At 36.7% G+C, this 26,058-nt stretch overlaps 1 protein-coding gene across 3 annotated transcripts in view; it reads right to left on the minus strand.

The window, feature by feature from the left end:
• LOC140162964 (3',5'-cyclic-AMP phosphodiesterase 4C-like) overlaps nucleotides 1-26,058 on the minus strand; it is a 573,837-nt gene that overhangs the window by 415,859 nt on the left and 131,920 nt on the right. For 2 of the 3 annotated variants that reach the window (XM_072186398.1, XM_072186475.1), the window contains exon 2: nucleotides 813-1,003. The gene's annotated coding sequence lies outside the window, so the exon portion shown is untranslated. Of the gene's footprint in view, nucleotides 1-812; nucleotides 1,004-7,765; nucleotides 7,898-26,058 lie in introns of those variants that run through there. The other variant, XM_072186546.1, reaches the window with a different exon arrangement.

Genomic DNA, 26,058 nt, shown 5'->3' on the forward strand with positions numbered 1-26,058 from the left:
TTCTCAGGCATGTATCCTCTAGATCCTCGCATTTAAGTAAGGGTACAATATTTAATGTCTCATATTGACTGATGTCCTGATAGGACACAGCAGATAGGCCGCCCTCTCTATTTATAAAAAAACTTGAAAAGTTGAAATAAGCCCAATCGGCATTGGAAGATTGCAATGCATTGTAGGACAGTTTTTGCAGTTTTAGGACACTTTGTCCTTTGACCTTTCAGAAAATTCAGAAATATTGGGTTTTTGTAATGCATAAAAATATAATCTAAAATGTTTTACAATATTTAAAACAAATATAAAAAATATTAGTATTTTATAAATTAATTATTTGGTATTTTTAATGATCAAAATTGTGACAATAATAAGAAAATTAATAATAATTACGTCAATTTTCTCGATATGTCAGAGGTCAAAGTGTCCTAAAACTGCTCTCAAAAACCGGAAGTTAGAATGGCGATTGGGCTTATTCAATGTTAATGCATATTTTGGATATAAACAAACAATATGGACTATTCCATTTAAAATCCACACTATCCATGTGGATGATTTTGGAAATATCTTCTACAGGGGGTGTATGAATTGCAAATGGAATGAACACATTAGCAGCTCCATTAACTCACTCTCCCTCAGTGGAAGATTCAGGTTGAATCTTTCACAAAGGGTGCATGAAATTTAAATGGAGCTGCTTAACACATTCATTCCATTTGAAATTCATACTCCCCTGTGGAAGTTATTTCCAAAATCTTCCACAGGGGTAGTGTGGATTTTAAAATGGGAGAAGAGAGAGAATAACTGACAAACCATGAACTCACCTGAGATTTAGTGATTCCACCTCTCTGTCCAACGAATCCGTTGAGTCTGTGACCTCTATCCTAGGTCCAATTTTAAGTGATGTTGGCTTAATCATATCTGAGTATAGATGCCTTCTATGTAGTCGCGGACTCTCGGCCCCACTGGAGGGTATGGGGTAAAATATGGAGCCCCCTCCACTACTCCGTGATTCCTGTAGCAAGAAAGTAAAAAAACAGAAGGAGTAACATTAACAAATAGTATTAAACTAAATTTTAAAGCAATGGCTGCTCAGAATGTAGTGCAAGTCAACGGTTCCCTCACTGTGGGTCGCAACCCTTTGGGGGTCACAGCCTTTTCCAAAAGGGGTCTTGGGACTTGCCGGAATTTGTTTTTGAAATCCATCTATGTGCATTAACGTGCCGGGTAACATTGTGTTTGTCATGTAATCCCATTTTAGCATTAAATTTGAAAAATGCTTTGCATGCGTTTGTTATGGTAGAGTCACTCTCGCAGCCGGTCAGCTGGACGAAATCGTGCCCCATTTTGAAATTTTGCCCGGTAAGTGCTGGAAAGTAGCAGCATGAGTATATGCTGTGAGTTTCGTATGAAAATTGATTCACCGAAAAACAAGTTTGGCAAGCCCTATCATAAGTTCTTCTTCTTCTTTGTGGTGAGATGTTATCCCTCAGTGGCCGAGTAATATTATCACATCCATGGAGCAAGTGATGTGCAAAAAACACTGACAATAGGTTCAGGAAATAGATGAAAGATTGAAGGTGCTGTACAGTGTAAAGTGTGGCTACAAAAGTGTTCCCTTTTTGCAAGGTGCACCACATACATATGACAGCCTGTTATTTTTTTCAACCTACCTGCACTGCTTAAATTATATAATCAGTAATTTGCAGTCCATCTGAAGGTTTTGGTGTCAAAGACTTAAAGGACTTATCATTTTTCTAATTTTCTTGGAAAAACCAATTTAAGTTTACCATTATTTTGCAGGAAAACAACACCTTTTCCTACTTCTAAAGGTCATTACAGTTACTTCTGCCACTCATTGCTATAGCATTTGTTTCTCATTTTTGAAGAAACAAATTAAAGTTTCCATTGTTTTGCAGGATAGATATCTATCAGCGGTTATCCAATAGGCCTAAAAAAATTGTTTGGTTGGCGTAACATAAAAAAGCTGTAAATTGTGTAAATTGCATTTGAAAAAGGTCTTGGAACTTATTTTCTTCTTTTTTTTATTATTATTTATTTCTTCTTTTTTTTTTTTTTTAATTTTTCAAGTCAGGGTAGGTCTACTCTTGGGGTAGGTTGGGTTACACCAATCAAACAATTTTTTAGGCCTTATTATCTTTCTATGCATCTGATATTGACATCCATGAATTGAAACAATCAATACAACAATAATAATATCAGAATATTAAACCATTTGTCATTGATCTTCCTAAAGTTTTTTCAAATATCAGATTGATTTTACAAGATCTTTAGAATGATAATGACGACAATGATATTATCATTGTCGTCATTATACTATTCTAAAGATTATTGATAAGAGTATTTACAAACCTGTGACAAGTTTAAAATTCAAGGACTAATATTCAGTAGACCACATCTCCTTATTACATACTTCATAACATACATGTTATTTTCAATTTCATGAGGGTTTTTATTTTTGCAAATTTGCAAGTGAATGTGCAGGTGTGAAAATAAAAATGCACATAAAATTTTTATATGAAGTTACATTTTACTTTAAGGGTTGACTAAGTATTGTTGGTTGAGGCAGCCAAAAAGATCGATTTTCATTGTCTAAATCAATTATATTATTGAAAAATAACACATTGATGTTTTGCAGAAGTTCAGCCTACAAATCATATACTTTGAAAACTTGTTTGATTTATTGTTGTCAATGAGTTATGTACATTTTACAAAGGTGATGTGGTTTCAGCCCTCTTTACAACGTAACTCAAGAACCACAGAACCTACAAAAGTATATGATATTTGAATCTTTCTACATGCTTACTATCAGCGTGTTTATACTGAGCGTACGGCTTTCTGACCCCCTATTTTCCGCGCCCACAACACCGATCATAATCCGGCCACCGCTACCCAGCTTGTTTCTACTGAGACCAGAAAGCCGTGTCTCGCATTTATGCACGGCATTTTGTTCCTGTATAAAACCGGAAGTACGGAAAACAGATTTGACGGTTAATTATATCCTAAATTTAAATGTCTACGGATGGCAGCTCATGGCATATGACCTACAATCACAATTTAGTATTTTTGTAAAATCCAAATAGCATTAATTTACCAGTGGATCTAGTAATTGGCTATTATGATAATTAATTTACAGCTCATATATAACCAACTCATTAATCACCAACTCATTAACTAGGGGGCCTACAAAGAAGTAGGCCTAGACTAAATAAAGTCATATCCATTTTACTTCATCAAGTTCATGCGAGTCACACATGTGTCCAGTGTATATAATATCGGAAAGAAGGAACCTACTACATCATAGGCCTAAGCTAGACTATACAAGTAGAATATAAATCGCGTTATTTTTGCAACACGCATGACCTCGACCCGCAACCGATGACACGGCTCGCTTCTACTGCGCAGATTACACGCTTTGATTCGCATGATCCACCTCAAGAGGTGGATCACGAAAGGCGAGCACATGACCCGCATGACACGGCAACCGATTACCCCAAGTCGCTTTACTGGGCTCAAGTTCGCACGGCACGGCACGGACAACGGCATGGCCCGAATTTTACCCTCAGTAGAAACACGCAGTTTGAAATGATCAATGCCATTTGCCAAAGCTCACTACCATTCGCAGGGTGCTGCGAACGACCAAATCGCAACAGGTGGAAATTCCTTCAATCTGAGAACTAACCTGAGATTTAGCTATTCCACCTCTCTGTCCAACATAAATTGACATTTTCAAAAACCTTTCACAAAAATTTTCTGAACGTGAAATTATCAGTACAGTGAAACTTGTACATGAAATTAACAGCTTTAACTACACAACTGGGTTAACTTCAAATGCACACCTTGCCAAGTGTGTCAGTGCCTCAGAAAATGACACACTACATCTTGTCTAAAACTGGGCTACTTTTGCCAGTTTCAAGGTGTTTTTTTATGGTAAATTTCTTCAATCTTGTCAATTTTCGCATGGTTTCCTCAGAGTGCAATTGGTTTATACGGGGGTTTATGGCACCAGTACAGATAGTGCTAGTGAGTCTTTACATCAGCACTACAGTACTTTATATTATAGGCCTACATACATACATGTATGATATAACCTAGTAGTAAACAGTATGCCCATAACACAAATTCTGCAGAAATAGTCCTACAGATTTCACACCACCAAATAGTATATATGGTTGTGCGCCCTTGAATTTCACTTCTCAGAAAAACCCATTGATTCTGAATTTAAGCATTAAAATGAGCAGAAATTTGCATAATTTTAGCCAAATTTGGATTGGTCATGATTAGTAATATTAATTCCTGCAAGTGTACCACAGATGGGAGAGATCGAATTACTTTTAATGATTTTAAGCAGCCTTTTCTTTACAGAAACACCGGCATGGTTTTGCCTGAAAAATAGGAAATTCCCAGACATCGAGACTTTGAGGGCCAGCAGTCGTAAAAAATAATGACGGTCAACCTATATTTTTTCCCAGCCAGAGGGATCAGGCAAGGGCTGATTTCAACCATCATAGCTGTCGCTAAAACTGAGTTGCTCCTGTGAAGAAAAAATTATGTTTTCTTAAGGCAAATTTAGCACATATCTCTATGGGACTCTGATTTGGTGGTGTGAGATCTACATGTATAATGCCATCAAGCTAAATGAATTAGATGGTAACCATGGCGTTGTAATCTGTGACCTCCTATTGTTAAACATGAATCCTTCTTCTTCTTCTTTCGATAATCGGGTATACATGTACACTTCAACGTTCCACAAGGAATCACACAAAGAATTGCTGCTGAAAATTACCTAGTTACATCATATTTACTCAATGGACTCTTAAATTGTTATAGCGTGTGTATAACCTGAAATGATTATGGTACGATGACAAGGTGCTGACCGTGTGAATGCTCTTATCATTCATTTATAATGATTGTGATATAATCGGGAAATAACATAATAACAAAAACTACCAATGTAGAGTGGGTCTTAAACAATGCTTATGTCTAAAAAAAACTAACACTGCTTGGTAAGGAATCAGTATAGCTCCTCATCAAAATCAAAATGTTAGTGTGATTAAAAAATTGCATAACAATCAAAGAAATCCACCATTTGAACATATTTACTCCCAATCTATTTTAACCGAGATTTTAACTTATATTTCTGAGTATAGACAAAAATACCAGTTGATATTTGACATGCACAATGCACAAACCTTGCAGCTATAGTCCGTCCGACAAATCTAAAAGGCCGACTTGTCCATCCGTGATTCCATTAATATCAATCCAATAATAAAGATAATTAAATGCATCTCTAAATTTCTATCACTTCGCTTAATTACTAATCAATGAATTCACAGGGTTGCCAATGTTTATGACTTGCGCATAACAAAAATACGCTGAATGTAAAGGACATGGCAAAAGCACTGAAGGGATCAGATAGAAACGCTTGCACAGTATTTTTGGTGGGAAATGAGAACACATCAGACACACCAAATTGCATGAATTCTGAATACGAGGAAAATCCTTCTGATATCAAATTGTTTTGATTTTTTTTAAATTTGTGATAATGTTTATGACAAATTATTAAAATTGCTATTTTTGACATTATTTAACAGTTCTCGGAGTAAACTTTATAAATTTAGTGATATGTACTTAAAGTGTATGTAACTGGGAGGAAAAGCCATCCATCATTTGAAAATTGTGACCTTTTGTATATACATTTTTTCCCCAAAAGACATAAAATGTGTAGGTCTTTCCAGGAAAAAAATACATGTAGATGGAGTTCTATGGTACTACATGTAGAACAATATTATTATGATGCTTTATTTTCCATGAACGTAACATAACTTCAAAGTTGCAAATGATCTCAAATGTATTTAGCAAAGGTTTGTCAAAAGCCTTCCAGCTGTTGGGCTCATACATTATTAGGCAATGCTGGTTTATACATAAGGCTATATAATTGATACTATTAGTATTACTGTGTTAGTGTTAGCACAGCCAACATAAATGGACATTTATTACGAGTATCCCCATCAATATATTGATTTCTTGCAATGTAAATTTACTATTATGCTAGGCTGTACCTGTCCCTGGATACATTGATACTCATTTTGTTATATTGATTTTATCAGGTATGCATTTGAGGGCTTCCCCCAGTATTCTAAAAATCATGCAAAATCATACTATTTTGGGCACATTTCAGTCACTGGACACCCCCACAGGTTGCCTCATTATTCCCCTACCCTCCCCCACCCTAGAGCCAACAGTACAAATTCTAGACCAAAGTCTGCCAAAATGCTCATATGCATGGCGGTAAAAATGTTTTAAGTTCCCATGTGAACTAGCTCGAGATACTCTAGCTAAAATACAGGTTTACATTTACTATCTTACATTATCTTGCTGTATTTCAGCTAGAGCTCCAAACGACAAGCTTCCGGTTTTTTTGGAGAACAATACTGTTACGTAAGATGAAGAAGAAACCCGCCTCGAGCCCGCCTCTACTCATTATTTCATTGTACTTATTGCAATTTGCCTCCACACATTACATAATCAACACAAAGCTTTTGTGAGGATTAGTGAGTGGATAAGAAATTGACAGTGGAGGATACGAAGGACACGCCGATTGTTAGTTGTCAATCATGAATTGCCGCAACGTATTAATATTTTACTGCATGGCATTCCGCAAACACCAAAACAAATTATGCCGTATTTTTCCAAAGATCATCTCGTATGAAGTAAGCTGAATGCGATCTGTACTTTTGTAACATTCCGATCGCTTTTGATCACCTATTATTGGCGAATTTGCTTGAAAACACGTGAGTTTATGTTGTGTAAACATAATTAGCATGGCCGACACAAATGAAATTACGATGCAATACAATGCAATTTGAATGCGCAGCAGATCTATAGAAATAACGCTGTCTGCTTTATGCAGAATTAGACCCTGTCTGTGAACCACTAATTTTCTGAAAGCCTCCTCCCCCAGCTAGGGCCCAATGGAGTACAATGAACTGGGGAATAATTCTGAAACAACCAATGCAGTACTACCTAAACCTTAAGTATACATAACCCTCTATAACCCTAACCCTATTCCCCAGGCATAACCCTGACTCTAACTCTATAAATCTATATACACCACACAGGGTGCACAGGGTAAACCACAATAAGCTCACAATAATGCCCAAACCGGGTACAGGCGCGACTGGGCGCAGTTTTATTCTCATCATTTCTTATGTGCTGTTGTCATTCTGTGAACAACAAAAAATCATATATTATTTATCATGTATACGTCGTATATGCTAAAAATTTTGAGAAAAAAAGTTTTAAAATGTATATTAATTTCCCTAGAGAACTATGCCAGACAGATAATAATGCAACCAATTTAATCAAGTTCTTTATTTTTCATGAATTACTTTTAATTGCTGAATAAACATACATTTGACTACCACCCCCTCACCCCTGTATCATAAATAACATTATTTGTATTAATATTTTGTATGACTTGTATTTTAAAGCACAATGCATTAAAGCTATAGAAAACATACAAATAACACAGGCATTTATGGTGTAATATATAAAACCCTATTGTAACTGTAACTATTACTTATTAGTCCAGACTATTAGTCAATATTCAACCAGGGGTGCAATGTTTTGTATTGTATGTTTGTAGTCTACTAATTAGTCTCTGCAACGTATCACTGCAACTTGTTGAAGTGTTCAAAACATTTTAACAAACCATTCAATTACACTTTGCATGTAACCTCTCAAACCAACTCACCGTCCAGCTCTTACTGCGTTTTGGAAGCATGCTTCTTTGCGGCCTCGGCCTATCAAGTCTTCTGTTCATGATAGATTCCAAAGCACCAGAGAACACTTTAAGCAATAGCAATGTCAGTCCTATCATTACAAAACATCAATTCCTATTCCAAATCAACTGTGTTGCATGTTAATTATTCCATAATTCCACAGGCCATTGAAGTTACAAACAAACTGGTTTAACCTGATAACATTAATAGTAACTACAGGCAATATACCGATACATTAATATGTGCCATAACGGATTTGGTTCACCAGTTTACCAAAATATTTAACACACAATTCGATTCATATCCATTGGAGCCTTTATTATCATGATTATGATCCTGCTTGACAATTGTCAAGGCCGTACCAGTAGTATTATCTATTCACCTGTGTAATATGTGTATGGGTTTTATTGAATTTTGCGGATATAAAAAAAACGTCAAACCTGTTGCATGACATAGGGGCCAGGGGATATGACATAAGTGACAAAAAAATCAATTTTATTGTTTTGTTACTTAACCTGTTTGTGTGTATAATATATAGGCAGTATCAAAATGATTGTTTTCCAATTGTTTTCAATTTTTGTGAGTTTTTTCAATCATCATGTTGCTGACATTTATATTTGGCATTTTGTTTCAATAAATTCAAATTGCTAAGAATGTCAGGCTTATTTTAAGAATTTTAATTTACACAGAAGTTCTTTTTAAGGAAGTCTTTCTTTTCAAGATTTTATCACAAAACTGGTGTGGTGGCATATCCCCAGTGTAGTAGGGGCTGTGCAATAATTATGAGCCCTGGGGAGGGTAAAATTGGGGGGCAAGAAATTTTACGAGCCAAAAGGGGGAAGCAATTTTTGGCAAGCCGAGAGGGGGGGAGGTTTATTTTTGGCACACATTCATGGGGCGCCTTTTAAATAAAACGCTCTAAAATTAAAAAGGCTTAGAAAAACAGTATGGAAACGCTTTAAAAATATGCAAATTTTCTTGCTCGCTGCGCTCGCAACAGGTACGTATATACACCATTTAATGTTTGTAAATTGGGATCCCAAAATTTGGCATGCGCAAGGGGGGGCAAAGAATTTTTGGCGGGCCGAGGGGGGGCAATCGATTTTTGGAGAGCCGTTTGGAAATTTTACCCCCCCTGCTCATAATTATTGCACAGCCCCTAATAACAATTGTTGTGATATGACCATGTTGACAGGAAAATGTGTACAAGTACTTTGTTGTTCTGTTTTCCACTAATGATCGGTGACAAGAATCAAGAAATATTTTGTTTTACACAGTCACATGGGTCCTCACGTATGAAGTATATGGGGTGTGCCTCTCTAATGGATCGTTTTTTTGCACAAAATCCCTAAATATGGATCCTGAATTGAGAAAAAAACATCAAACCAGTGTCTATTAGGTCAAAAATCACACCCCCCATGGGTCGATCTCATTGATGCTCACATAAAGATACATAGATGATAACCCAAAATCCCCAAAATCCCAGCCCAAAATACATCAATACTGACTACATACCGGTGCTTTTAATCTTGGATACACAGTAGAATCTGTATTGTAGGTATAGTCCCACACATAAAGTTCAAGTGTGAATTAGGTTTTGAGCATAAATAAAAATAGTACTACATGTATAGCAGAGACAGTCAATACCATATTAAATATGCAAAATTGTTGGGAAACGTTGTTGCTGATGATGGACACATAAACATTCCTAGGATCTGTTGGGCCACAGCATATAGCCACCCATGTACAAAATTCAGTCATATGGTCAGTACATATACAGTGAGTAGTACACCAATAATTCCACAATTCCACCTGTTATTGTGCTACCAGTAGTAGTATTAAGGAAAGCTAGTCATTCCACCAGTTAGGGACGCACCATTAGATATTATCGGGGGGGCTAGGGAGTTTGGGTTAGGCAAAATTTTTTTTTTTTGGCCGCCGATGGCGGCGAAATTTTTTTTTTCGCTGCCTTTGGAGCCAAATTTTTTTTTTCGCCGCCATTTCAATTTTAATGTATACCTTTATACAGAGCTGGGTAGGGGAAAATTTTTTTTTTTTTCTCATCAATGAGGCAATTTTTTTTTTTACTCATCAGTGAGGCAAATTTTTTTTTTACTCATCAGTGAGGCAAAACTTTTTTTTTTTTTTTTACTCCCTAGCCCCCCCGATAATATCTAATGGTGCGTCCCTTAGTCATTCACAAAGGTCAACCACCAGTTGGCCCCAGACAGACAATGCAGTCACCTGCCACAAGTCAGGGCAATTCCCTCATAATACCTAGTCAAACTGAACAACACTAAACCTTGACTTTGAGAATCAATAAAATATTAATTTATATGTTGTATACTATAAACACATGTAGTGTACTATAAAACCGAGTGATATGGGATGTACAGTGAGTAGTACACCAATAATTCCACAAGTCCACTATTGTGCTACCAGACTCTGGCTACCAGTATTAAGGAAAGCTAGTCATTCCACCAGTTTATAGTCATCCACAAAGGTCAACCACCAGTTGGCCCCAGACAGACAATGCAGTCACCTGTCACAAGTCAGGGCAATTCCCTCATAATACCTAGTCAAACTGAACAACACTAAACCTTGACTTTGAGAATCAATAAAATATTAATTTTTATGTTGCATACTATAAACACATGCAGTGTATTAAACCCAGTGATATGGACGTAGCACAACAAAGGTTGTAAAAATATTAGTTCTACCTGCAGAATTGACAAATTGTTAAGTAATGTGTAAAAATTATGCACATAATTTCCCTACCTGCATTTACTTGTCAAAAGTCTTGACATCAAACTGAGTAATCAAACCCTTGTATTTAATTCCCATCCAATCCATTCAGCACACAACAAAACAAATTCCATCCACAGGTATCAAATTACAATACAACTGGGTAAATACTTGCCTGCTGCAATGGTGGTCAGAAGTAGCTGAAGTTTACATACAAAATGGTTTATTACAATACAATTCATGGTTTATTTAACTGGTACAGGGCCAAAGTGATTTATTTTTATTGCCAGTTCCTTGCACAAGTGTGAGTGGTATTAAAAGCCCAGTAGGCATGCATGGTATAAACTGGTGGTGATTTAGTCATTCTGTGCATAGAGCCCAGACATAGAGTTGTATAAATGCATAGTATTACCATGGTATTACTATTAGTATATGAATATTATTTGCTTGCAATGATGGCCTTTCCATCATTATTAAAGCATTACTGATGTTTATATCACAAAATATGACAAATAAGAACTATGAAAAAAATTATAGGCCTAAATGGTTATTATTAAATTATCACTAATTATTAATATTATTATGTTACATAACATGTTTGATTGTTTGTAATTTTAATTAATGGTATGATTAGTTTAATATGTTATGTTTATGTTATATATAATTTAGTTTAATATGCTATGTTATATTTAATTTGCCATTTTATAAATGATAATGTTTAATGTTTAAGTTATTTTATTTATTTAGGCCTATTTATTTACTTTTAAATTTTATTTTATTTTATTTTATTTTATTATGTTATGTTATTTTTGTATTATGTTATGTTTTTAATTAATTTAATTAACAACTGAATTTTATATTTGGGTGTGCCGTCGGATATCATATTACCGGTGCAGCCATTCAATGCGTGAAAATACAGTACTGGTGCAGCCACTATGTGAAAATGGTCAAGCTTTCATGATCATCAGATGTGGCTCTGACTTCTTTAGTCCTCATGTATGAAAAGATTAAACATCCGTCTGAATGGTGTACCATAGCAATAATTTCTGAAATAATGTTTTTTTAAAGAAACTGGCTTGAGGGAACCGGGCCTGCTGATAACTTATGGGATTTCCTACATTTCCATATCAATGGGGGGGGGGGAGTATGTCCCTATGCCCCAATGAATGATGCAACTATGAACTCCCCCTCCCCTGGCCCCTCCCTTTTGAATAGGCACAAAATGCCCCCCCCCATTTTGGCATGCCAACAAATCTTTGCACCCCCCATATAATTCACCACCCAGGGGGTACACATTACTGTACGGTACACATTTCTAAATTGGTAGCTTTAAAGCCATAGTGATATTGTAACAATTACTGAGGAGGATGCCGAGCTATATATATCACAATTATTTGTATTTTATAGTATACCCTGCAAAATTCAAGATTTTAGGTGCTGTTGTGGCAAATATCAAGCACAGGAACCATTGTTTAATATAAATTACGATGGAAACATAATGTGTAGTATTGTGTACGTGGTGTTACATATATGTCATATGTGACATGTCATGTCAAAAGGAGACACTTTTGGGCAGGATCGTAAATGGAGAAATAGCCAAAAATCTGCCCAGGGTGATTTTTTCACAATTTGGGTTTGTTGCAAATTTGTGATGTTATTAATATTAGAAATATTGTCTGATAGTTTCAGACCGGAATATAACTGGCATCTTCTATTTTTTTGAGACATTTTTCAAGGTAATTTTTTAAAGGCCGATATCTCAATTTGCAATTTTATAATACCATAACTTACGAACTCAATATCTTCGCTTAGGAATGTCCGATTTCATTGGGGAAAACGGTGTTGTGGAGCAAAATATCTCTTCATATAAGATATGTCAAAATATTAAAATTGATAACCTGCCCAAAAGTGTCTCCTTTTGACATAACACGTCACATAATACACGTACATGCGGGACGGTCTTACACACATCAAAGGACTCTGCCGTAGCACAACCAATGGAGTGACACATATTGGCAACATCGGCACTGGTAGCAAGTTTCAATTTTCCCTGCTTTACCCAGTTGTTCAGCTCAAAATTAAATTAAATAGGGACATATCTGTCAGTAAAAAAGCTATTTCATGAAAGAAAAACTAACATATTTTTAATGGACTTACAATATATGCATTAAGAGTATTTTGTGATCCTGACATCATATTTTTAATTATGACACTTTTCAGTAGAAACCATGAAAAAAACGTATTCTCAACATTTTGATTTAAATGCATTTGCGAGTTTATGCATGACAGATGTGTGACTTGTATAGCTCGGTCCCAGCCGATTTGTGCTCCTTCGTCACTAAACAAACCGTCTGGCGACAACCTCATATACATCTTTTCTGATTGGCTGAACATCAACTCCCTAAACCAGCGTTAAATTTTGCTGTCAATCAACGCTGGGCTTCAGCGCATGCAGCAGTTGATAGACAGCTATGTAGGCCTACGTGAGAACGCGTTGCAAGTCGCGTACACATGAAAGGTGATATCAGACGATCGACGCCTCAGTGGCTGCAAAAGCTAGCGTACATAATTTTTCGTTTGCAGTATACAAATAGTGGAGGGCACTTAAGTCACGTCCTAGTCCGGGGGGGGGGGGTATTCAAGTTTGGTTTTGGTAGGGATGTGCCGCTGAGATTTTGGAAGTGGACCCATAAATATACCAATTTTTCAAGCAATTTGGACCCATTGATATACCAAAAGTCAAAATTTTCGGCCGAATTTAACCAAAATTGTCTTAGATTTTATAAATTTTCCCAAAATTTTGGGAAAATTTTGGCTAGATTAAGGAAAAATTGGGCTGTTTTCCGAAAAAATTGAGAAAATTTTGAAAAAAAGACCCATTCATATACCAAAATAGGCTTTGAAAAGGGGGTCATTGAAGGCTGAAAATGCTACCCATGTTTGCGGCACGTCCCTGTATGGTCATTTGTACTGAGTACCCCCCCCCCCCCCGGGTCCTAGTAGTAGTAATAAGTCCCGGTAATATTAAAGTATAGCCAATTGAAAACAGTTTTATTTATAAATTCATTAACCAATCAGCAATTGTCATTTCACGGGTTGTCGCCAGGCTGTTTGATTAATGATAGAGGAACACAAACCGGCTGGGACCGAGACAAGACTTGTATCACACTGCATGCTTGGCCACTGTCACTGTGTAAATAGATAGATGTCAAAACGTACTAATTCAAATTTGTCAACAATGGCAAAAATGTCAATGTCTGAATTGAATATCATAAAATCATGCATAGCCAGCCGCCGCATCACTCTGTGACAGGGAAAACAATAACCAGGAAATTAACTTACTTCTCAACACAATTTAGCCACCTTCAAAATACAGGAATTTCTCGGAATTATTGATGGTTGAATCCCGGGTTGAATTCGCATTCGTTGAACTACGTTGAACCCGCAAGCCAAAGACACATACACACATGGGATTTCAATTTGTATGTGTCGGCATTTGAAAACACTGCGCATGTGCAAAAGCAGCCCGTAACCAATTACCAATTTTTAATGTCAAGAGTGGAAATAACTGGGCGCAGGTATGGTCAGCCAAGTGTTCAATAATTTAGTTCACATGCACTTATACTTGAGCATGCTGACCAATCACGTTTAAAGAAAAGGAAGAAGGACACAAAATAAAGAATAAGCTATACTCACAACAAATCATGTGAACAATTTTATTATCAGCCTTTGGGTCAAGAGAAAGGAAATTCAAATGTAATCTTAAGATCTAGTTGATGTTGATCACAGGTACTAGGTTTCAATGCACTGTCGGCACACAAGGCATCGAGACGGGACCATCGTGTACCATCGGACGGTCCATGATTTCTAAGGGCTGGCCTCTTCCCCCAAATAAAGACACTACAGAATAATAATTAAAAAAACCATCCTAGTTGCCTACGCCACTGAGCTTTGCCAGTTCTTTGATGCTATGGGGGCATAAGTAACCGGGGCCGGATTTACCTTTTTGGGGGCCCTGGGCCAGGCCAAAATTTGGAGGCCCCAAACGCACCGTGGGGAAGGCATGTGCACTCAAGTGGCCAAGTTTTTAGAGTTTACTAGGACATTTGCGTGCGAAGCGCGCGAAAACATCGCAATTTTAAACTATTAGCCCAAATTGCAATTTTTGTAGGCTATTTTGGCCACAAACATGGTGTTTTTCGGCTAAAATGGAAGATGCACTCTGCACAGGGCAATTTTGGGGCCCCAAAAAATTTGGGGGGCCCATCTGGCCCTAAATCCGGCCCTGTAAGTAACAGTCAGAAGTTGTCACGTCATTCTGACTTTTTGTAAAACAAACAAACAAGCAAACATCTATATATCTTACCGTGAATCCATCAGAAGTTTTAACATTATGTTCAACCCTAGAAAGTGCTGCTGCCTCTTGTTGAAGTTGTTGCTTAAAAAGCCACTTCAACATAGTATTCTTTGGGGCCCGGTCTTGGGCCAAATTTTGCTTGGGTTTCACAACATTTTTCTCATCATATTCTATCCGATCATCCATTGTCTTTTATTGTCTTAAGCGTCAAGACAAAAAGAGATTCATCTAAATGTATGACGGTATATTCCGAGTGCATGAGATTTGTATGCCTCTCTTAATCCTCAGTCGGTCTTCAACTAGTATAGTATGAGCACAAAGAAGCTACAAGACGAAGGCCTAAACAACGGTTCTTATATTATTTTCCAGAAACGGTGTTTCTTAGCGTCCAAAAATGAGATGAATTCACACAACTTTTGCAGTTCTCGTTCTTTCATGACAGACTGACAAGAATGAGCTCACAGTCATGACAGTCGCATACCGTTATACCAATACCATGTAAATATAAAATGGTTCAGTAACACTATAGTCACCAAAACGGTAGTCCACAAGGAAGTGTCATCAAGTGTAAATATGTCTATAAATAGCATTATAGAATTTTCAATAGAATTTCTATCATAGAATTACTAAATATGTAGTAGTTCGGTGATTTTCCGTATTTCATGCATTCAATTGAAACAATATCACCATCATTATCTTCACGGGTCAAAGCTTATTGGTGCGAACCTTTTTTGCATTAGACTTGCGTTTAGCTTGCATTTCCCCATAAACGCCAAAAGACGACACTGTCGACAGGTCTACGCAATCATAGAGCTTCATGCAATCTTCACACACAATTGACCCAACAAATCAGGGCGACATGAGGCTTACTCAAGTATATCCTATCTGATGTTATAAATTAATATGAACTTATTATGAAGTTCATCCCATGAGTTCATCATGATCATAAAATGATGAACACTTCAACGAACAGTTCATGAGTTCAAGCCATTTTGATAACATGCAGGTAATTCAATATGTTGAAGGAGATTATCAGAGAATTTTTGTACAAAATATTTTGTTTAACTGCGACGCCAACAATGACCAAACGATCAACAAATTATATAGGCCAATTTGATAATAATAGTTTTTTTTCAATAGATCATAACTAGTATTTCATAAAACATTGCAAATATCTCGCTATCTAAGCAACATCTTTAACAACACTATGTACACCGAGTGGAAAAAGTGGAAAAACGAGTGAGAGTGAAATGGAGGACCACCCCTTTTTGAGTGGAAAAATTCACTCTAAAAGGATTGAAAAAAGTAGTCTGTATACTCTCAAAAGAGTGAACATTGCCTAAAGAAGATGTACTTTCTTTCATTTTAACGTGTTTTCCGGGTAGTCCTTCGTTCAACTCCTTGAAAGAGTGGAAATTCACTCTTTTACAATTTCAGAGAGTAAGCCATGGACCTTTGTCTATTCAATTGCTTGTAACTTTACTTCTTGAGGCCACATTGGATTCAATGTGGTGTCATAATGAAAAAACCACCAAATTTACCCCAATATTGTTCAGTTTTGAAATTGTGATTATTTTTCCAAGTGTATAAGGATACTTTTTTGGCACAGTATACATCATAGTAGACGTTCACCGTCTTAAAGACTCCACAGTGTGTGATAATAATTATTAGCACTTTCAGTTTGAGCTGTACTAATTAATCACTCGATTTAAAGATTATAGTACAATAGGTATAATTGGACTAACCGTTCTCGACATTTTCAATTTACTCATCAATCAATTAGTTATCATCATTATAGGCACATCATAGCAGGGTTGGCCTATTTTTCGGGCTTATATCGGCGACTCCCAAACGCATCAATACGGGGCTTATACATGTGGTTAGGGTAAATGATAAACCATGCAATCCTTTGAAAATTGATTTTTTTTACGAACTACTTCTTCCAATATTCTTAATCCCAATCGAAACTTCACTGGAAAACTACTGAACTTTTAAAAATTCTGAGAAATTGCCACAAGGAAGTTCTATTTTTCGTTTTTGCTGATGATATGGTGAAATTGTATATCCGTATTGGTTATTATTTATTATTTTAATATTAATTTCGCCGACAGCAGGCCCATTTTGTTCAATGACATCTCAAAATTAGAAGATGGAATAATTACAATTGAGTATGATGAGGCTATAGATAGCTTGGGTCAGATGAGCAGTATCCTCAAGGGCTTGTCAAACATTTATTAGAATTGAACGGGTCAATGTCCACTTTCAAACTAATAATACTACTGTATCCCCGATATGGCGTTTAATATAATTTGATAGAATTAATTGGGGAAAAACGAGCAGTATGTAAGTAATATATTTATAAAGCCTTGGTAAAAACTAACGACAAACACTTTAATATTTAATATTTAATCATTATAATTTATCCGCGCTTCAATGAATTACCTTGACCTCCAGTCTCGACTTTTAAAATACACTAAGGTCACAATAAGTAATACAAGTATATTGGGGTCATAGAACCGAGCCTTGGTATCCTATTGTGCTATTTAAAACAGAGAGGGCACGTTAAGATTTGGACACATTCCAACCGAGGACGCCCTCGGTTACCAGAAACAACTACGAGGCATACCGTACATTTATAACTACCATGCGCGTATGTCTTTTGTGTATAATGTTTTATACTGATGACTGTGTACTTTCTGAGGCCATCCAGAGACAGGAAAGTTTACCTTGATGCTGTCTTTGTCCATACGCTCCCCTTCGGTGACGGTGTGTGGTAGTCTCGGTCCCAACCGATTTGTGCTCCTCCGTCACTAGTTTGTTTAGTGACGGAGGAGCACAAATCGGCTGGGACCGAGACTAGGTGTAGGGGTGTGTGTGTGTGGGGGGATGATTTAGATTACCGTTAACTTATTTTACTACACCCAGAGAAAGAAATATGGCGTAGGCCTATATTGATTTAGATGTCATTTATTTTGTGAGGACATCCAGAAACAGGAAAGCCTACCTTGATGTTGTCCTTGCTATAATAGCAGAATGCAATTCGCCGTAGAAGTAGTGATGTAACAGGATTACGGACACGATTAATTACCATAGCAATAGATTTACACTATTTTTTAATGTATTGCCCCGCACTATAAGCAGGTTGCACTCATCACCTGTTTATGTGTGCAATGATAGATTGACTACGATACCGCTCTTTTAAAAGACACTAAATCTTACAGCATGATCAGCATGATGTGAAAATTCTATAGAATTATGATCCAGTTCTTTATTCAAGTTTATCATTACTTTTCTTTGTTGATTGAAGAGACACTATAATGTATTCTGCTTATAAAATCAAAACGATAATTATTTGAGGGTTTATTTTACACATAAGATGAAACGTGTTTCACCATGTTCATGGTAGGCTACGAATTGGATCCGAAAAGTGCAAATATGTGAGGAATGAGACTATTAATCGAAAGTTGAAGTAACAATTTTCACGATGAGTCAGAAAATCTACGTAAAAATTTAAAAATAGTGCCATATTTTTTTTTATTCTACATGAAATAATCAAACTATGTATAATGAAATGAGTACAAAACTTACTTTCATGACCTAAATCTAGTTCGGTTCAGGAAATGTTAATATTGGCGACAGTCTTAGAATCGACAATTTTTAAACAAGTGACACGCATTAGAACAACAGACAATGTAATACATTATGATCATAATGATTATACGCAATACCGGGTACTTGTATTCATTAATATTCATCACCACATTCATGAAGTATAAATCGTGATGTTCAACCAAAAAAGGTTGTTGATACCGCGTAGGATAGAGTTACGTAAGTATCGTGCCTTAAGGGTGTTGCTATTATTTTATTAGTATTAACATGATTAAGGGACATTTACACGATTTAAAAAATACTGATTAATGCAGATTGAAGTATAGATTCACATCATATGGCGCGTCAACGCGGATAACAGCACCAATAAGAATTAATCTGGATTTGTTGAACCGCGCTATTTTTGTGTCTGACAAAATATGCACGACACACCGCTTGCTATACTGAGTGGTTACCATGGTAATTACTCCAGGTTTTTGGAGACCAGATCAGAATGGATTCAAGAGTGTCGTGGAGATGTCTCATTTGTGTGCACAGTTTATGTACAGTAAGTTGTAAATTTATTATGTTGTCATATTACGTGTGTAGACATTTTAAATTATTTTCATTAGCTTAGAACAGAATTAGGAAATCCAACGCAGTGTAAATTCGAACGTCGTTGTGTCGCTTTTCAAGTTAGTAAAAAATTGCGCTTACCATGCTTACCTTATATTATACTGTAGGTATTTCTGTTTCTTGGAGGAAAGTATAAATCTTGGTATTTTATATACACACATTTATCTTTCTTTGAGAAAGATTTTATGGCACAGAGAAAATATAAAGGTAGAAAATACCAACTCTGCAGATTACACCCAAATCATAAATATGATAAAGCATAAACAAAGACCCGGGCGGTGGAAAGCGTACGTCAGTGACAATACCTTTATTCTAAACATACCAAACGGGCGTACATTAACTCGCCCTATATTCCACATACGTTTCCTCAAAATTATTACGGGAGAAAAAAAAATACGTTGGCAAGCTGGATAAATAAACAAAGAGTATAATTTAACACTAATGTGTTATGCATGTAGATTCAGTTGCTGTATATCAATGCAACATGAGACTTTAATGTGTTTTGTTAAAGCCATAATATATATACGATTTCGGTCACATTTTAACTTGGTTATTCTTTGCCAAATGATATAAATATTATTAGTAACAACTGTCAGGAAAGTTTTCTGGTCATTTAAAGCCGAACCTATGAGGTAAAATGAAAGAAAACTCGCCTATACCTTAGTCGCTTTAACTGATGTGATATGGGCAGATTTATGTATTTGTGGGCGGGATTGCTGTCACGTAAATTCAAATGACAGCAATCAAGCCGAGCTCAGTGTAGGAATCTTTAGTTAGTGTTCGTTATCAATGGGCAATGCAAATGATCAATAGCAGACAAACTGTCCGAAAGATTTTGTTATTATTCATTACTGGATGTGCAATGCTATTGTACCCTAATCCTAAAATACCGGTATAAATGTTTTACGTCTACCCTAATGTGCAAAACATTATCATCAGTGCAATATATAAAAAATGGTTTTCACCTATCGCTATGACAATTAATCCCATTACACCACTAGGCCTACTTCTACGGCGAATAGTGGCAGATGTAGCAACAAAAATGGTGCCTGACTTCCAGTTTCCCTTGTCCTTCATCCGTTAAGTACTATAAGTACTATATATCTAACGCATGATCGCAATATACTTTGGAAAGATATATTATCTATGTATATTAATACGTCTTGCCCTTTTCTATTCAAAGATGTAATGAAGGTAGCTACAATCCAGGAAAAAAATAGTTGGCACACTTGCACTAAACAATGGAAATGCGTGCAATATCAAAATTGGAGAGGCGAGTGAAACATGCATGCAATATATGTGAAGTACAGACTCCCACTATATCTCACCCTTCCCCACTCCCCCATCTTTCAATGATGGAGGGTTTCACGGACCTGTTGACAACATGGTTTTGGTCCAACATTGAATTGGGGGAGCGGGGGAAGAGATATACCAAAAGACAGGCAAAGTGTGCCAACCTTTTTTTCCTGGATTGTAGCTGCCCAGAGACCATTATTAACACAATAGCTCAAGATAACGGTCTCGGGCAGCGAGCTAAACAAAAGGAATACCATGGACATTCTAGAAACACTATGGAAAGGATCACAACATATGTGTCGTATGTGAAGACTGACTGTTCTGTCTGAGAGAAACAGACAACAGATTACGCAAATTCAATTCTCCTTTTCGCGCCATTGGCTCCACACAGCAAAGTACATAGCAAGAAAATGCAGTTGAACAACAAAAATCTAATATTATTACAGCCAATTTGTGTACATACAATAAAGCTTTTTATTAACATAAAATCTAATATTATTACAGCCAATTTGTGTACATAGGCCTACAATAAAGCTTTTTATTAACGTAATTCAATTGATTCAACAATAGACATTCAACACGGAGATGTGCAGATTCTACAATACAGATGACATCATTATTGACAGGGCCAAGGTCACCATATTACATACATCTATATCACAGCCGTTTTCGCCAAACGTTTGGCAACCAATTGCCGATCACGAACGTTTGTAAACATTTTCGTAAACGCCCGTAAACGTTTGATAAACGTTTGTGGTCGCTAAATGCTTGTCAAACGTTTGGTGAAAGTGGTTATGAGTATAGAATAATTTATAAACAACGTCTCACAGCGCCATGGTAGGTTGAATCCACAGCCACGCATGGCCATTTTGTTCCGACTTGTTTAATAGTTTTGAGACGCATAATGAGCGAGGGACATCCGACTAAGGCTACTGACAATAGCCTGGTAATTGACCTATCTGTGTGTGAGTGAGCATGTATACGCCATGAGGTCGTCTGCTTTTACACTGCCTCCACGAGTGAGTGCAGCTAGCCTACGCTTCACTATAGTTCGGCACATATAAAATCAGAATTTTTGTCAGTTTTTGAGTTCAAGACGCACAGTTCTTTGAACTTCTTTCTCAAGACGCAAGATAACGACTATCATATCCGTTCAACACATATATTTAAGTGTCTGGCTTCTTTAGAATAAATAAATTACGAGAGATATTCATCATTTTCTATCCCGGTATCCAAAGATTTATCGTCTGAACATCAAATCGTGCATAGCACATTCACGTGTATCGATCCCGGGTATTGATTTTAGTATCTCTACTGTACCAAGTAATTATTAGCCAGGCGATGTCGGTGTGCGTCTGTCTTGCAGAAGTGTTCAGATTTATTTAGCAAAACACTAATGTCAAGTTTCTTTCAATAAATTCGAGCCATTGTCATGGAAACGAGTGCGTTTGATATGCCTTATGGATTTATTAATGCTATCAAAGTCAATTTGGGCAGAATATTTCATTTGAAGGCCATGGCATAATGCAATAAAGATGATAATAATTTCGAAAAGACAACGATAAAAAAACCTCTAAATTGGAATTATTTTCACTATGCCCCTCAATGATCACGAAGCAGTAATGTTTTATTCATAACCGTTAATGTTCCACAAATTCTACCTTAAAGCCCTAAATTGGAAAACCTCATTTCCCAGGGAAAGATAAGACAGTCCTCTGGACCATCCAACGTACCATGAATTGGCAGGACTATATCTGGTATCTACTGGTCAGTTTATACTCTCATTTCCACATCTGTTGTTTTTAGCTGTGGCTTTAATACCAAAATAGTAGTGTAAATAAATAGCAGTGTCTTTAAACTTGTCCTGATATTGAAACCTCTTTTTAACTTCATACGTATGATGCTAACGGGTATATAATGACCGAAGCAACGTCAATGTGCAAACATCAAAGAAGGCATTGCCATGTGTTTGATCTCAAGTAACATATGCATCAACACCCTTCTTTTAACAAAAGGTCCACGATAACCTTTCTATGCATGGGAATCAAGCTAACACAATACAAAATCACTTATAACTTATACCTCCCAGTTTTAAGTTCAAAATTACTGACACCAAACCACTTTTAGCATGTAAAAATGCATTCTATTGTCTATATCACATTGTTATCTCTGTAGAAGGCATATAAGCAATCTCATTGAGTCCCCTCTTCTGCTGCAGGCAGCTTTAAGCTCTGATGACTGCAGTGGTGAAGCGGCTCAAGCAGCTATTGCGACAAATATTTACACTGTGATTCTTTGTATTTGCATGAGTCAATTCTGACAAAAAAAACATAAAAACAAAGCGCAGTGACTTATTAGTGAGCTACGCCCAGGCACAACGACCAGGCACAACGCCTAGACGTTGATCCACAAACCTCAGCACACTTTACAGGTTGTCGCTGACCACTACGGCCCCACATCATTCCAGAAACCATTTAACAACAACACATGGACTTTGTAGCTTCAACAACGCACACCCTAGACATTCCACAAATGACCATCGCAACCAGGATCAGCTCATCGAGTTTTGTACGGGTTTAATACAACGAGACAATTAGCAGTAACTTCCTTGTCCAGGGGAATTTCAAGCTAACTCAATTTTTCCAATCCACAAAAGCGTACTAAACCACCGCCAGGGTTCGAACCCGTAACCTCTCGCACCATAGTCAAACGCCTTGCGATTGAACTAACTTGACAATCATCATTGAAGGTATTACTGAATCATCTTTATGCGGGTATCAACCAAAACAACCATGGTGGGTAGCCTATAATAGTTTACTACGCTGTGCACTATCACGCTAAAGAATAAACCACCAAATAACTCATGCTAATCCTGGGATCATCCTTTGACTCCCATCTTTGACTCCATACACGGGAGTCAAGCGGGTGATCAAATCTTTCCATTGGTGCCACATAGAACAACATAGTGTTTATAGAGATTCATAGAAGGGGTTGTACGGAACCTACTCACTTAGTACGGTTAACCTGCTGTTTTCCGTTTAGATGTTTAAACTTTTTCTCAATTCCGTTTCTGTATCTGCTTTTCTTTTAACATTACCTGTAAGTAATAGAATTTTTATGAGAACCAAAGTATATTTGCATTGGTAGGTGACAATAACATCCACGTTAATAATCATAGGAAAATATCAGAGGTCTGCCTACCGATTCGCGACGTATGAGGTTGATGCAGAATCTTTTGAATGACTCTCGTTAATATAAATACCAAGACCAACCTGAAATTGGTTGCCTTTTTTGTATTGCTTGTATTCTTATGGATTTTTCATGCAAATTCGAAATGTGAACATGGATACTTTAATTCATAATGTAAAACAGAATACTTGGTGTACATTCTAGTCGACATCCTTAAGGCACAGAGGGTCCATTATTTGTCGATGCTGAGGTCGATACAAGATACATTGCTACTTTCACAAGAAGTACACAGCCCAAGGATAGAGGCACAATGGAACATTCTTCTCTTAAGAAATGGTTCTCTTGACATGCTTGACGAATATACCTTTAAAGAGAACTGCTTTTCCGCACACGAACATTATAAGACACATTTTGTGCGAAAGAGACGACAATATATAAAGAAGGAGTGTGTGAACCAGAAATGACAAGGAAAAGGAAGAACAGTGGCCTGAAGTTACGATGGAAACCATAATGTTTTCAGGTGCCCTGTTTTCGTAATTTGTACGAGTTGATGAGCTTGTAAATTCCCGCGTGTTCAACTGCGTAGCGAGACTGTACTCTACAAAATAATTAAAACCGTGACTTTTGCGCCATTTTTGCCAAGTCGTTTCGTCTGTTGCTGATTGTTACACAAATGAAAGGTCTAAAAATAGGAATAAATGTCAACATTTAATAGATACATTGACGAAAAGACCCGAAAACCCAATCTTTCCAAAATATTTTACCGAGGGTGTATGATAAAAGACCAACTCCAAACAAATAGCCTGCATGAGTTTCATTCGCGGATAAAAGCTTTCGCTTAACCCCCCCCCCAAAAAAACCCATTGTGCTAGTCCATTGAACATGTTGAACAAAACAAATCGAGAGATTATGATTTTTATGTTGAAAATATACGCCAAATTAAAGTTTTGTATAAGAAATGTAGGGAAACACTGGTACATTTTAATCGATAATGTTCAATTCTAGACACCAACAGCTATCACACTAATATACACATTACGTTTTCAGCTACTACTATTTTTTTATTCTATGAACTGTGAATTTGTGTGAAAATTGAGGGCGCTATTTACATACATGTCAAATTTAATTTAATCAATAATATGAGTTATTCTCTCATTAAATGATCAAATGTAGTTTGACAATTTGCTTGCTATATGTTACTCATTTTTACGATGTTTTAATGTCATTATACAAGTGTCTACCCTTGTAAAGATGCAAACAAGATTTAAGATAAATAGCGCCATCAGTGTTCAACTTTGCTTAAAATGAATACAGTTCTACATGCCATCAAACAACCGTAGCCCTGATTACTACTTGAACAATAGTATGTATGAAAGATAGTGTCAGAATGATTGACAGTGACTGACAGTAAAATGAATGGTTATTACTACAGATTACAAAAACGATTTTTTTTTTCATTTGAGTTAAAAAAATTGTAACTCCAAGTCTTGAATGGAACTATTGGCTGTCGGGCTTGTGTTAAGGTAAATCTCTCTAACGTCCTTAGTAGACCTACTTCTTGCGCTGTAAAGGTCGAGCCAGTGACAATTTCAATAGCAGACGGTCATTGCTTTACCGAGGGAATATCTGGTTATAAATCCAGTTTAAAGCCCAGGTCCGCGTCAGAAATCTGATCTCAAGATTTTGTTGACACAGGCCTTTCGCTCTGTTCAATATTTACAATATATAAATGCTTACAGTCACATATGATGCAGCGAATTTGAAAAAAAAACCATCATGTCATAAATGCAAGTGCCTTATTCGTTTAATGTAGGTCATACTTTAAACTGACAATATCATAATATTGACACCATTTCACAAAGTTACGGTCGGTGTTCGTTCACGGTAACAACCTGTATCATAACGCAATATGAATAATGTTCCGCAGCTACGTATGAGGAGAACGTGGCTCAGTGATTCTCGCTTCTGGTGCATAGGTCCCGGGTTCGATTCCCGGGGGTGGAAAACTTGCTGAGGTATTGACTTGGCAAAATAAAGTCTAAATATAATTGGCAAACTCTGTAGATTTAATTCATACTTCCGCTCTCCCCATGGTCCATTAAGAGATGGGTAAACGAACCATGAGATAATTCTATCCTTCGGAGGGAACGTTAAGCCGTCGGTACCGTGTACAGGAGATCAAAACCTGCACATGTAACTCGCAGTCAGTTTCGAGAAGAGTAGGATGTTAAGGCCACTGACAGTACCAACTTACTGCTTCACAATAGGCTTTCTTGGGTTACTCCAGGATGGTCAAACAAAAATAAAAAAAACCACGTAGTCTGCTGTGATTTAATAGATGTAACTGATTTGGGGATTTGCAGTAAAGGCCTGCTGATTCAATACATTATGCACTAACAAACTGTCTAACGCTAAGAGCTTACTTTTTACATACACCCTTTTGTTAGATAGTTT

This window comes from Amphiura filiformis, chromosome 1, assembly GCF_039555335.1.
Source record: "Amphiura filiformis chromosome 1, Afil_fr2py, whole genome shotgun sequence".
In the NCBI taxonomy this organism is placed as follows: Eukaryota; Metazoa; Echinodermata; class Ophiuroidea; order Amphilepidida; family Amphiuridae; genus Amphiura; species Amphiura filiformis.